This window comes from Periplaneta americana, chromosome 12, assembly GCF_040183065.1.
Source record: "Periplaneta americana isolate PAMFEO1 chromosome 12, P.americana_PAMFEO1_priV1, whole genome shotgun sequence".
Classification (NCBI taxonomy): Eukaryota; Metazoa; Arthropoda; class Insecta; order Blattodea; family Blattidae; genus Periplaneta; species Periplaneta americana.
In genome coordinates this window covers 55,332,284-55,344,631 of record NC_091128.1, presented here as the reverse complement: position 1 = coordinate 55,344,631, position 12,348 = coordinate 55,332,284, and the positions used below count along the sequence as shown (strand labels likewise).

Genomic DNA, 12,348 nt, shown 5'->3' with positions numbered 1-12,348 from the left:
TTTATGGAACGTTTCTTCTTAATTTCAGAACGAAACAGGATATCCACTCTTTCCTGAATCACCCTAGAACTAAATGAGCTACAGACTTGGGGTTTGTTTTAAAAATAACTTCCATCTTCGAAGGACATTTCTCCCGCTTTGACCCCTTGTAACAGTCAACACCAAAAATGTTTTCTGCTGGCTGAACTTTTCATGTTTTTGTGTAAAAATTTCTGACTATTACTGAAAAGAAAGACATTCTGCATTTTCTTATCATTCAAATGTATATTTTGACTTACGTATGTGGAGAGTGAATGTTTCTTTACAAAGAGGAAAAAGAAAAAGTTTCTAACGGATTTGATATAGGATTTATGACGTGATAAGTTTCGTGCACCGAAGATTTTGCATGTGGGGTAAATTTTCATTATATTGTCATTTTAACCCTTAATTACTATACAAGATATTTTTCATTAACGCCAACAAATGCAACTTCAAATTCTGTACGTAATTATATATTCATGTGTTTTTATAGATTACTATATACTTTACGGAAATGTGGCAACCTCGTTTGATTAGAAAAGGATGGCGCTTATGATGAAATTCATGAGAAGAAAAGAGATAGCGCTTATGATGAAATTCATGAGAAGGAAAGAGACGAATAGATTTCATTCTCTGCTCTATTGCAATTTAAGGTCCGAATACTCTATAAATAAAAGTTAAGTGATAGTGTTTCTGAAAATGCGTCACTTTACATCAGTACTAAGAAAATGCCGTAGCTCAATCGGAATTCAGATGTCAACGTCTCAGGTTCAAATCTTCGTCACTCCTTTTCATTTTATTGCATTACAGCTTAGTATAATGTAGCAATATAAGAAGAAAATGCTAATACTCGTATTATGCAAACCTAACATTATAATTTATATTATTTATATATCTAAAGAAGGATAACAGAATACAAATATAACTTGAATATTATTTATATCGCAAAATAACGTAACAGAATATAAATGATAACTTGAATATTATTTAATATTATTATTTATATCGGTAAAGAACGATAACTTGAATATTATTTATATTGCTAAAGAACAGGAACAGAACATAAATAACTTGTATATTATTTACATCGCTAAAGAACGATAACATAATATAAATGATAACTTGAATATTATTTATATTGCTAAAGAACGGGAATATAATATAAATGATAACTTGAATATTATTTATATCGCTAAAGAACGATAACAGAATATAAATGATAACTTTAATATTATTTATAACGCTAAAGAACGATAACAGAATATAAATGATAACTTGAATATTATTTATATCACTAAAGAACGATAACAAAATACAAATGATAACTTGAATATTATTTATACTGCTAACGAATTATAAAAAAATAAAATTATAACTTAAACAAGGAACTGACAACCTTCGAATCATTAAGCGAGCACTTTATCGCTGCTCTACGAGACGCAAATATCGAATGACTCCTGCTTAAACACCATAGTTCCGAAACTGCTTCAAGTATGCATCTACAAGCCATTCATTGTGTAACATCACCGTGATCAGAAGTAGACTTTGAATATATTCACTGTTCACGAGTGCGGTCACTTTTTTTTTTGACAGCTGTACATCCGTTAAGTAGGCAACACTACGACGATCTAGGCCTTCAAAGCCCATAAGGCTAATCAATCTGGTTTAGGCTATATGATCTGGGTTATTACTTAGCTCTTATTTTTAAGAAAAAAAATATATAATATTCTTAATGGTTTAGTAAAGTAGGCCTATTCCAATTTTGCTACGGAAATTTGATTAAAAACGTACAATCTTATTCCAATGCAAGCCATTTCTATCATTTACTTTGTAAGTAAGATTTTCTTTATTGTGCATTCAGAAACCCAAATCATATGAAGCTCCTGTTATCTCTAAATAATTTCGGTGTACTTCTGGTGTAATCAAGCATAATTTTCCAAGGATAAATAAATATACAACTAGCACAAACCTAGATTTTCCAGGGCACATAAAACTATTTATAGACCTTACCAAGATTTTGTGGAGCTTATTTTTAATTAGTTTTTACATAATTTAATATTAATTTGGCTTCAAAATGTCAAGTAAATATGTTAACAGTGTTTCTAACTTTTGTTATAAATATGTGTATAGTGAAGTAACTTTTACATCTCAGAAGCGTGAAATTACTTTATTAATAATTATTTCAGTTGTAAAATAGATCAGGATAAACCCTGGTCACTACACATTTCCTATAATTTGTGTGCAGTAAATCTCCGTGGTCGGCTCAATGGTTAATGCCTTTCGTCATTCCCATGATATGGCGAGCACCTGCTAATCACGTGATTGTTATTTTAGCATGGTGCCTCCTCTTCAACATGGAAAGAGAAAGCAGATCATCTACAATCTAATACGAGTATAATAATGGCACACGGAGATGATCTGCGTCGTTCTATCCTACCAAAACATTGCGTACTAGAGCCAGACGAAGACATGAGTCACTGCAAGCACTTCCTCTTCATCAGAAGAAGAATACATTTTCAATATATACACAACAAGGCATTCAAGTTTAAAAAAAAAACCAACCACAACACATTCAAAAATGCTGTTTTCATATTGAGATTTTGCACCACCCGCTCATACTACTGTACTGCTGTGTGTCTGCGCATCCCACATGTACATGTGTGCGATGTCTCATGATCGCAACCTGCTGCAATTTCCAGCAATGTCCTCCCCTCTGTGATAGTCTGTATTCTGTGTGACAAAGCCTTTAATCAGCAGTGAAAGTAGTAAGTGTTGAGAGCTAGTGAAACAAATAGGTTATTTTTATAGTATGTTTTCGAGAGAAAATGAAAATATTAATGTATTTAAAACACATATAGTGGTTTTGTAACTACTTTGAAGAGCATTTCAAATGCCTAAGGATGTGATTGTAGTTACTTACTGGATTTTAAGGAACCCGGAGGTTCATTGCCCCCCTCACATAAGCCCGCCATTGGTCCCTATCCTGAGCAAGATTAATCCATTCTCTATCATAATATCCCACCTCCCTCAAATCCATTTTAATATTATCTTCCCACCTACGTCTCGGCCTCCCTAAAGGTCTTTTTCCCTCTGGCCTCCCAACTAACACTCTATGTGCATTTCTGAATTCGCACATATGTGCTACATGCCCTGCCCATCTCAAACGTCTGGGTTTAATGTTCCCAATTATGTCAGGTGAAGAATACAATGCGTGCAGTTCTGTGTTGTGTAACTTTCTCCATTCTCCTGTAACTTTATCTCTCTTAGCCCCAAATATTTTCCTAAGCACCTTATTCTCAAACACCCTTAATCTATGTTCCTCTCTAAAAGTGACAGTCCAAGTTTCACAACCATACAGAACAACCGGTAATATAACTGTTTTATAAATTCTAACTTTCAGATTTTTTGACAGCAGACTGGATGATAAAAGCTTCTCAACCGAATAATAACAGGCATTTCCCATATTTATTCTGTGTTTAATTTCCTCCCGAGTATCATTTATATTTGTTACTGTTGCTCCAAGATATTTGAACTTCTCCACCTCTTCAAAACATAAATTTCCAATTTTTATATTTCCATTTCGTACAATATTCTCGTCACGAGGCATAATCATATACTTTGTCTTTTCGGGATTTACTTCCAAACCTATCTCTTTACTTACTTCCAGTAAAATTCCCGTCTTTTACCTTATCGTTTGTGGATTTTCTCCTAACATATTCACGTCATCCGCACAGACACACAGCTGATGTAACCCGTTCAATTCCAAACCCTCTCTGTTATCCTGGACTTTCCTAATGGCATACTCTACAAAAAAGTTAAAAACTAAAGGTGATAGTGCATCTCCTTGCTTTAGCCCGCAGTGAATTGGAAACGCATCTGCATGTGTGATGGTAGTTAGAATTTATAAAACAGTTATATTACCGGTTGTTCTGTATGGTTGTGAAACTTGGACTCTCACTTTGAGAGAGGAACAGATATTAAAGGTGTTTGAGAATAAGGTTCTTAGAAAAATATTTGCAACTAACTGTAAGAGGTATGAAGTTACAGGAGAAAGGAGAAAGTTACACAATGCAGAACTGCACGCATTGTATTCTTCACCTGACATAATTAGGAACATTAAATCCAGATGTTTGAGATGGGCAGGGCATGTAGCACGTATGGGCAAATCCAGAAATGCATATAGAGTGTTAGTTGAGAGGCCGGAGGGAAAAAGACCTTTGAGGAAGCTGAGACGTAGATGGGAAGATAATATTAAAATGGATTTGAGGGATTTGGGATATGACGATAGAGACTGGATTAATCTTGGTCAGGACAGGGACCAATGGCGGGCTTATGTGAGGGCGGCAATGAACCTCCAGGTTCCTTGAAAGCGATAAGTAAGTAAGAGTGTGATGGTAATTTAAGAGAAAAAGAAGTGTCACTTGTGCCACATTTTAAGTACTGTCCTGTCACACCCTGCAATGTTGAAAGATCCTTTTTAGCATACAAAATTATTTTTACAGTCAAACATAGACTATAGAAAGTTTAGAAAAAAAATTGGATGTTTATTGTAACTCAAATTGTGGGAAATGAAAGTCTGTGATAGATTAATTTGTAAGGACATAATAGCAATTAATGACACAGTATTTTAACAGTTTCGTTTTTGCTCTTATTTTAACTGTGATACATACTCCAAAATCAATGCACGATTGTTTGGTGAGCCAATTCAGGAATTTTTGTGGCACGTTTTTATTGTTTTACCACTTTTTGTAGCATGGGTGCATGCATATTTTGATAGATTCTGCAAAATGAACATTCTCAATCTAGTAATGAGAATACACATAGAGTTCTTGACACTCATTTATTGTGTATACATAAACAATGACATATAATAATGTTGTACATGCACACATTTTTGTATATAACAAAATAACTTTAGCTGATTATTTAATACAAAATGAAAACATTAATTTTCTATGTTATTTTTAGTATTTAATGCAACAGTTATTGCCATTACTGTTGTTTTACTACATCAGCTTTCTAGTCTGATGCAATCTCGTCTGAAAAAACTTAAAATGTAAGCCTACAATTTCTACTAACATTAAATTTCAATTAATGTACAGTGTCATATATAACAGAACAAATTTTGGAGTCTACAATTATATGAAGGGTTCAGAGCCATAGTAGGCCAAGCGCCATTTATTAAAAACGGAGAGAGCAAGGTTAAAGTTAAGTGAATACCATAGTTTAATGAAGATTGACATATCATTTAGTCTTAATGTGTATACCTTATTTTACTTGCTATATGTTTCCATTGAATTATGATAATAACTTCATTTTAACCCTTGTTTTCTATGGTTTTAGTAAATGGCGCTTGGCCCACTATGGTTCTGAACCCTACATACAATATGGTTTCAGAATGCATATGGCGTCATTTGTACCATTCTCTTTGGATAGATAACCATCATTTTGACAGATCAGAGTAATACTATCTTAACTAGCAGCGCCAATAATGGTAGTTACAATAGTATTGCTCTGAACTGTTGATTTCAAAGATTCTGAAGACTTCTATAATGAAAAAAATGGAACTGGACTGAGAGTGTTAGATATATATTAAAAGGCGTAGGTATAATTGCCTCGTACGAGAGTGACAACAGGATTAACATATTATTCTACTGATTTTAATTGTTAATATTTAATTGACATATAATTTTATGTAAGTCACACTGCAACTTAAAATGCTGTAAATATTAGTCTTAATGTGAAATAGGTACAAAATTCATTGTCATGCAATTTAATTCTATATACTAGTAAAATGGAATTCATCTTTGGGAATGAAAATGAATTTATATGTTGAACATCAAAATCTTGGTTTCCTTTGCACAGATTTGATCATAACAAGGCGAAAATTATGATAAACCAAGAATGCATGTGCAGAATGATTACCTAATATCACAGACTTGTATCAAGATCAGTACACGCACTAAATTTCGACTTTTGTGAGATAAATGATGGCTGATCTCTCTCCCCATATATGTGTGTACTGGTTAGAAAGCTATGCTGTTGCTTTCTACTTAGATTAATTTCGTGTTCCAGTAGAGAAGAAAGACTTGAGCTCCACTCCTCTATTACAGGTTCTTCAAGTATCGATGGTGATGAGGAAGGTCTCTTTCTGGGAGCAGATCTCTTTTTCTTCACAGTATGCACATCCAACTTACTGCAAAATCCAGTAACAGCATAAGATATGAACTCAAACTTCTTGTATCATGTAATACATGCTTCATTTATGTCATAATGCTGATTCCATTCCCAAGCTTTTTATGATAATACACTAAACAGTCAGAAGTAACAGAAGCTTTTGATTATGTCAGTATAGCGCAATACACATCAGAATAAAAAACTGCACTCATTCACTACGAAATGGACAAAAATCTCGCTTTTCCTGGGGGAAAAAGAACCCGAATCTCGAGATTGGTGGCATGCTATGCTACCACCTCAGCCACAACAGAGACAGTTTATTCACTATTTGATATTAAATGTCATAGAGAACAGTAGCAGCCAGTGATCAAAATCCTCAGTGAGGCCAGATGCAACTAGTTTAAGTGCCTCCGATAGGAAATGTTTATTTACGATTATTATTATTATTATTATTAGTCTATTATTATTATTATTACTATTAATGAAAAATGATAAGTTCACTCACCAAATAAGCTGTTATGCTGTGAGTTTCAGTGTGATGAAGCAACCCATATTATGTGTTGAAAATCCCCTTTCTTTTCTTTTTTTCCCTTGACAGCAACAAACAAGGCCAACAGAGAAGTTTATTTTACACCACATTACCACTTAACCATTTATGTTGCCCATACCAGAATGCAATAGAAACTCGCGTTTTAAGATTATCTGTCAGAAAAATTGTCAGCGATGTCGTAGGTATCTCAGTAGGATCTCTCTTTATTTAAAACTTCCTGTCTTTCAATATTATTTCTTCTCGAAAAGGACACTCTAACAATGAATTAACTACACCAGCATTATTTCTCGCATTTGTTTCTGTTTATATTTTCCCGAAATACATAACAACATTGGCCCAGATTCACTACTGTACTACAAAGTACATTAGTACAACACCCTCGCTTGAGTCAAACTAAGGCATAAGAGGAGAGAATAGTGTTGGTCTCTGCCTGCCAAAGAGATGGAATTTTTATTATTTACGGCCTATTTAGGAAGACAAGTCACCATTGCTATTCCCACCCCACTCTAACCTTGAGGAAGGCCCATGGGAGGAGTGAAAGCTGGCCAGGCCACGAGGCCAGACGAATTGTGCCTCAGCTACAACGTTTTAAGCGGAAGCTCAAAGCCCGCGAAAATACAGGAAATGCAGAAACCAGACCCGGCACGAGCGATTCTGGCCTCAGGAACAAATTTTACTGCAAAACAGATCTATATATATCACAAGCTAGACCCGGCACGAGTGATCCTGGCCTCAGGAGCAAATTTTACTGCAAATAGATCTATATACATCACAAAGTTTTCAAATGCTTCTACAGCGATATATACTTCATTCAAATAACTAATACATTATATAAAAACACAAAATTTGATTTTAGTTAAGCCAAGTGACTGAGGCCTGGCCTCGCTTGCCTCAGTCAATCAGCCACCACTGACAGAGAACCACTGAAGGAAATTTGGTAAGAGAAATTAAGGGGATTATACAGGCCCTGTTAAGTGACACTTGACTGTTTGCAATTGCATTGCCAGCTTCTGTCATACAGTTCATAAGAAAGTCTCAAAAGAATCTCTTAAATAGTCACTCATCATTACCACTACTGTAATTTTTATGACAATGATAATTAAAACAAAATACTATCTTAACTTAAAAACATTGTACAGGAAGTGTTACAGGTATATCATTTGGGGTTTTCTAGGTGAAAGCAAATCACCTTCTCCTACGTTTTTCGTCTTGTACAATTCCAGTCTCTCTCAAATTTATAACATGATTATGCATTGTGGCACAACTAAAAACTCTGATGCCTGAAAAATTCTCTAGAAACTTCCTTTATTGAGCAGAGTTAGGAAGCACCCGAGAAACACATAAACATTCATTGCTGTATAGTAAACCGAGAAACACCCATTCCAATAACAAAAACATCAGAAAAGAAAGTCCTTCTTGAACTGATTGTTAGACTCAATAGGGAACTCCATTCCCTTCCTTAATGTTTAAACAAGCTCAATTCTCTTATGTTTATTCTTTGTTATCTTACTCAGTCTACACTGCGTGAGGCACGTAAGTGAAACTCATAAGAGCTGCGTGTGTACCTACCTAAGTGCCACTTAGCAGTAAGAAATAAAACACACACCAGTTTATATATTAATATAGTACTGGTACATATATTAAAAGTCACCTTGCATGCTGATGTGGTTACAATGTTTGTAGATTCGAAGTTCATGGGAATGAACCTACCTGAGGGCGATAAGAAATTCTTAACATGGTTTCCTTCATTATGAAATCCAGGAACTCTTGTTTATTTATGACACATAAAATAACTTTATTCCTGAATAATCAAATTCAAACCTCAATTTAATTATCATTTCTGATTAAAGCTAAAATTTGTTAGTCATTATCCTCGCCTTTTATTCTGCCATTTGGGGTAATGAACTTCGTCTCAAGGTGCGTACACACTTAGGAAACAAACAACGAACAAACGACAACGAATGCATTCGATGATTGAAATCGGAACATGTGTACATCGCAGCAAAGGCAAACTGATCGTTTGGTTTGCCTTCGGAAGTGATCCATCGCTTGTCGGTACATCAAAGGAAGTTGGTATTCATTGTGGGCGGGATTTGCCACTAGTCTGTAGTTCATAGCAGAACACAGCGCTTAGTTCAATTTCACCAACAGGATGTCGAAACTGGAGTGGACGAAAGACGCTGTTATAAAGCTTATTAATACATATAGGGAGCAGGAAAGTTTATGGAATCCCAAGCATCCTACTTACCTCAATAAAGTAAGAAAACATGATGTTTGTGAAGCTATTGGAAAGATGTTCAGCTGCAAGGTAGGCGAGTCAAACACGTGCAAAATTTGAAAATGATTTTTATTTATTTTCAGTGGATACATATTCGTTGTTTATTGTAGGGAGCAGAAGTCAAAAAGAAAATTGAGTCCCTACTGACATCATTCCGAAGGGAAAGACAAAAAGATCTGGAATGGGGAGTGATGAAGTGGAACTTGGTTCACCTATAAACATGTCGTTCCTTTTGGACAAATTCACGCCCAGAAAAAACAAAGTTCCAACCTTGTGCACACAAAATAAATTATTGGCACTGAAAAGTGCCTTTTTGTAAGCACGATGTGCATTCGACAAACACAGACAAATCTCTCTTTTTAGTACGGTATTTTAAGATAATTATTGTCAGTAAAGTATCCATATATTGAAACTTTCCCCTGTCTTGCAGTCATACCTTAACAAAATCTTCCAGTTCAATTATTATAGCTGTACATACTTCTGGAACAATCCTGGTAATCAGCTGTTTCGACACTTTGAATAAATATATTAAACTTGTATACGAATCTCCTGTAGCGAGATATCGAAGTGTTAATGCTAGCCTTTCCTAAATAGGTACAGTATTGCTTCTCGCCAGCCTGTGTCTTTCTTGGAAATTTTGGGCCCTATTTTGCACAGTAATATTTCGAAGTCTGTTTCTGAAATGCGACAGAACTTGTGAAACTGTCCCGATTCCATTTGACATAAATCATGAAGTCAGTGCCTCTATATTGATTGTGACTTTCGTAGAGTGGCGTCTGCCACCATCACCTTTTGGTTTTTTAACTTTCTTTTTGTTAAACTGCCTATAATAACAATGGCTGCACTTGCTATAATAATTATATCTTTGTCTGCCATTATTGCGAATAATCAGCGAACGTGAATGCTTTCTGACCATTTGCTGATGATTTGTACATTGTTCGAAACAGTAAACGAACAACTAAGTTTCGCTTCATCATTCGTTCGCTAAGTGTGTACACACCTTTATAGATATCCTTACTTCAGACATGAAATTCAACATTACACTATCTGGTTCTAACCAGCGAAGTTCTACTTGATGAAACCAATCACTCAATCATATTTACAATATGTACAGGGTACAGAAATTTGGATATTGAAATTGATAAAAATAGAAGACTATGAAATACGTTGAAGTCCTCCTCTATTTGCATACAGCATTATTAATAGAAAATGAAGTATTAATTGAACACAATTGATATCATGGTTTTCTGAATCATGGACACATAAATTACAATACTGTAATAAACTTACGTTCGTCTGCTTGGTATTGCTACCCTCTTATTTCGCAAGGTCCTCTTCAATGACGATCTTTCGGAAGTTTGTTTCCTATCAAGACAATATTATTACAAACAGTAAACATTATTACAAGATAAGATTGTAACAATTGTAAAACAGTCATTTTTCGTTAATATTTTTCTGTCTTAAGAGAAATTTATTTGCTACACACTGCAAAAAATTATTTCCAAAAGTTATAACTGACATTTTTAATGCTACAACATTACCTACATTTTCAGTCACTATTGCCTATTATAATATTTATTAAGAACAGTCATGGATGTGATTAAAATTACTTTTACCTTACAAATTACTCTTAAGTTTAGTGCTTACGCAAACAGTTGTTTGTTTGTGTGTGTGTGTGTGTGTGTGTGTGTGTGTGTGTGTGTGTGTGTGTGTGTGTGTGTGTGTGTGTGTGTGTGTGTGTGTGTGTGTGTGTGTGTGTGTGCGTGAGTTGATAACTTACAGACAATATATAAAATTAAACACTTGTTTCAACATGTCCTGAATTGCCATTCATGAAAGATGGCTGTCATACTACATATTAAATGATCACGACTGTAAGGCCCGGTACACACGAGCGGAATGTCTGCAGAACGGCAGCCGCATGGCAGCCACAACATTGAAGCCATATGAGCAGATGAAAGATGGACGGAAGGAATTGAGGTGGTCACAATGCAGTAGGAGAGACTGGGGATGTTCAATACACATGGACAAAAAATTAATATTATGGCCTTAAATATGCTTCCTGTAGCTTTCTTTACACAGCTACTTAGTTACACACAGCTTATTGACAGTGGCGTAGCATGAAATTTTGAGCAGGGAAAGCTAACTCAAGTGTCTTTCATGTATGAGGAAACATATTACAAAAATATAAATTCAAAATAAATAGTAGTCTATGTCAAGTCAGCAGTCCGAAGATTGGTTGGAACCTCATAAGTAACACCAATAAGGCATGTCTTAAATGGTACGGTAGTAAACTATGATTTCATGGTTTACACATACCTCTAAGAAATAGACACATACAGTATGTATAATTTAGCATTCGCTCATTCCCTATTATATTTAGAGAAATCACAATATTAACGGTCAGTAGATACAGGGTTAGTAAAATTACGTCAATCAACGTTAAAATCTTTATCAAAAGATTATTTTTGACTACATAAATTAGTGTCAGGAACTGTTATTTCACTCATTATTTATTATATCAGCCAAAGTGCACACTAACTTCAACTGAACACAACTCACGAAAGGGATAACTCGGAAGCTAAATTCTTTCCAATGCCAAAGCTAGCTTCTTGCGAGCCTTGCGACCAGGGTAGTTTAGTTAGAAAGGGATGGGAAATCTGTGGGGTGGGTTATACAGAAGAATGCGTGAAAGAAACGAGTTTGTGGAGGGGATTGGAAGCTGGTGTGTGCAGGCTTCATGTTTGCTGCTGCATCACAAACCATCCTGAGCTGCCGCATCACAACATTTAACGTGCACATATAAATTGTATTAAAATTAATAAATAATTTTGTTCATAAGCTGCAGGTTTATTATGGACTTATTAACTGGGGAAGTTGAGCTTTTTAGCTTACATTGACACTACGCCACTGCTTACTGATAACCAGGGAACGGATTTATATGGACTAAAAATATATGAAATATGTAAATATATATGTAGTTATTTTTACCAAAATATGGAATTAAATACGGATTTTTACCAAAATATGGAATTAAATATGGACTTAAAATTATAAAAAAATGACTATGTACGTTAAATATTGGTACATTTTAATCAAACTAAACAAAAAATATAATGGACGTACCTTATCTTCCAATGTAGTTTCAACAAAACACAATTTTTATTGTCTGTTACCATAACAATAGGTTACAAACATTTCTTTCAAGTGCTGAAAAGTGAATCTTCTTCTATTGTCTCTGAGGATAGATTTATACTGACTAAAAGAGCGTTCGACGTCACAAGAAGTAACTGGTACATAATTCAATTTCACAATGTCTGCTGGA

General features: G+C 34.7%; 1 long non-coding RNA gene across 1 annotated transcript; it reads right to left on the bottom strand.

Moving 5' to 3' along the window:
• Positions 1-4,824: 4,824 nt before the first annotated feature.
• On the bottom strand, positions 4,825-11,942 carry LOC138710451 (uncharacterized). Its single transcript, XR_011335242.1, has 2 exons — positions 10,314-11,942; positions 4,825-6,214 (listed from the first exon to the last, which is right to left on the bottom strand). It is a non-coding gene; the product is annotated as an uncharacterized lncRNA (long non-coding RNA).
• Between the last annotated feature and the right edge of the window lie 406 nt (positions 11,943-12,348).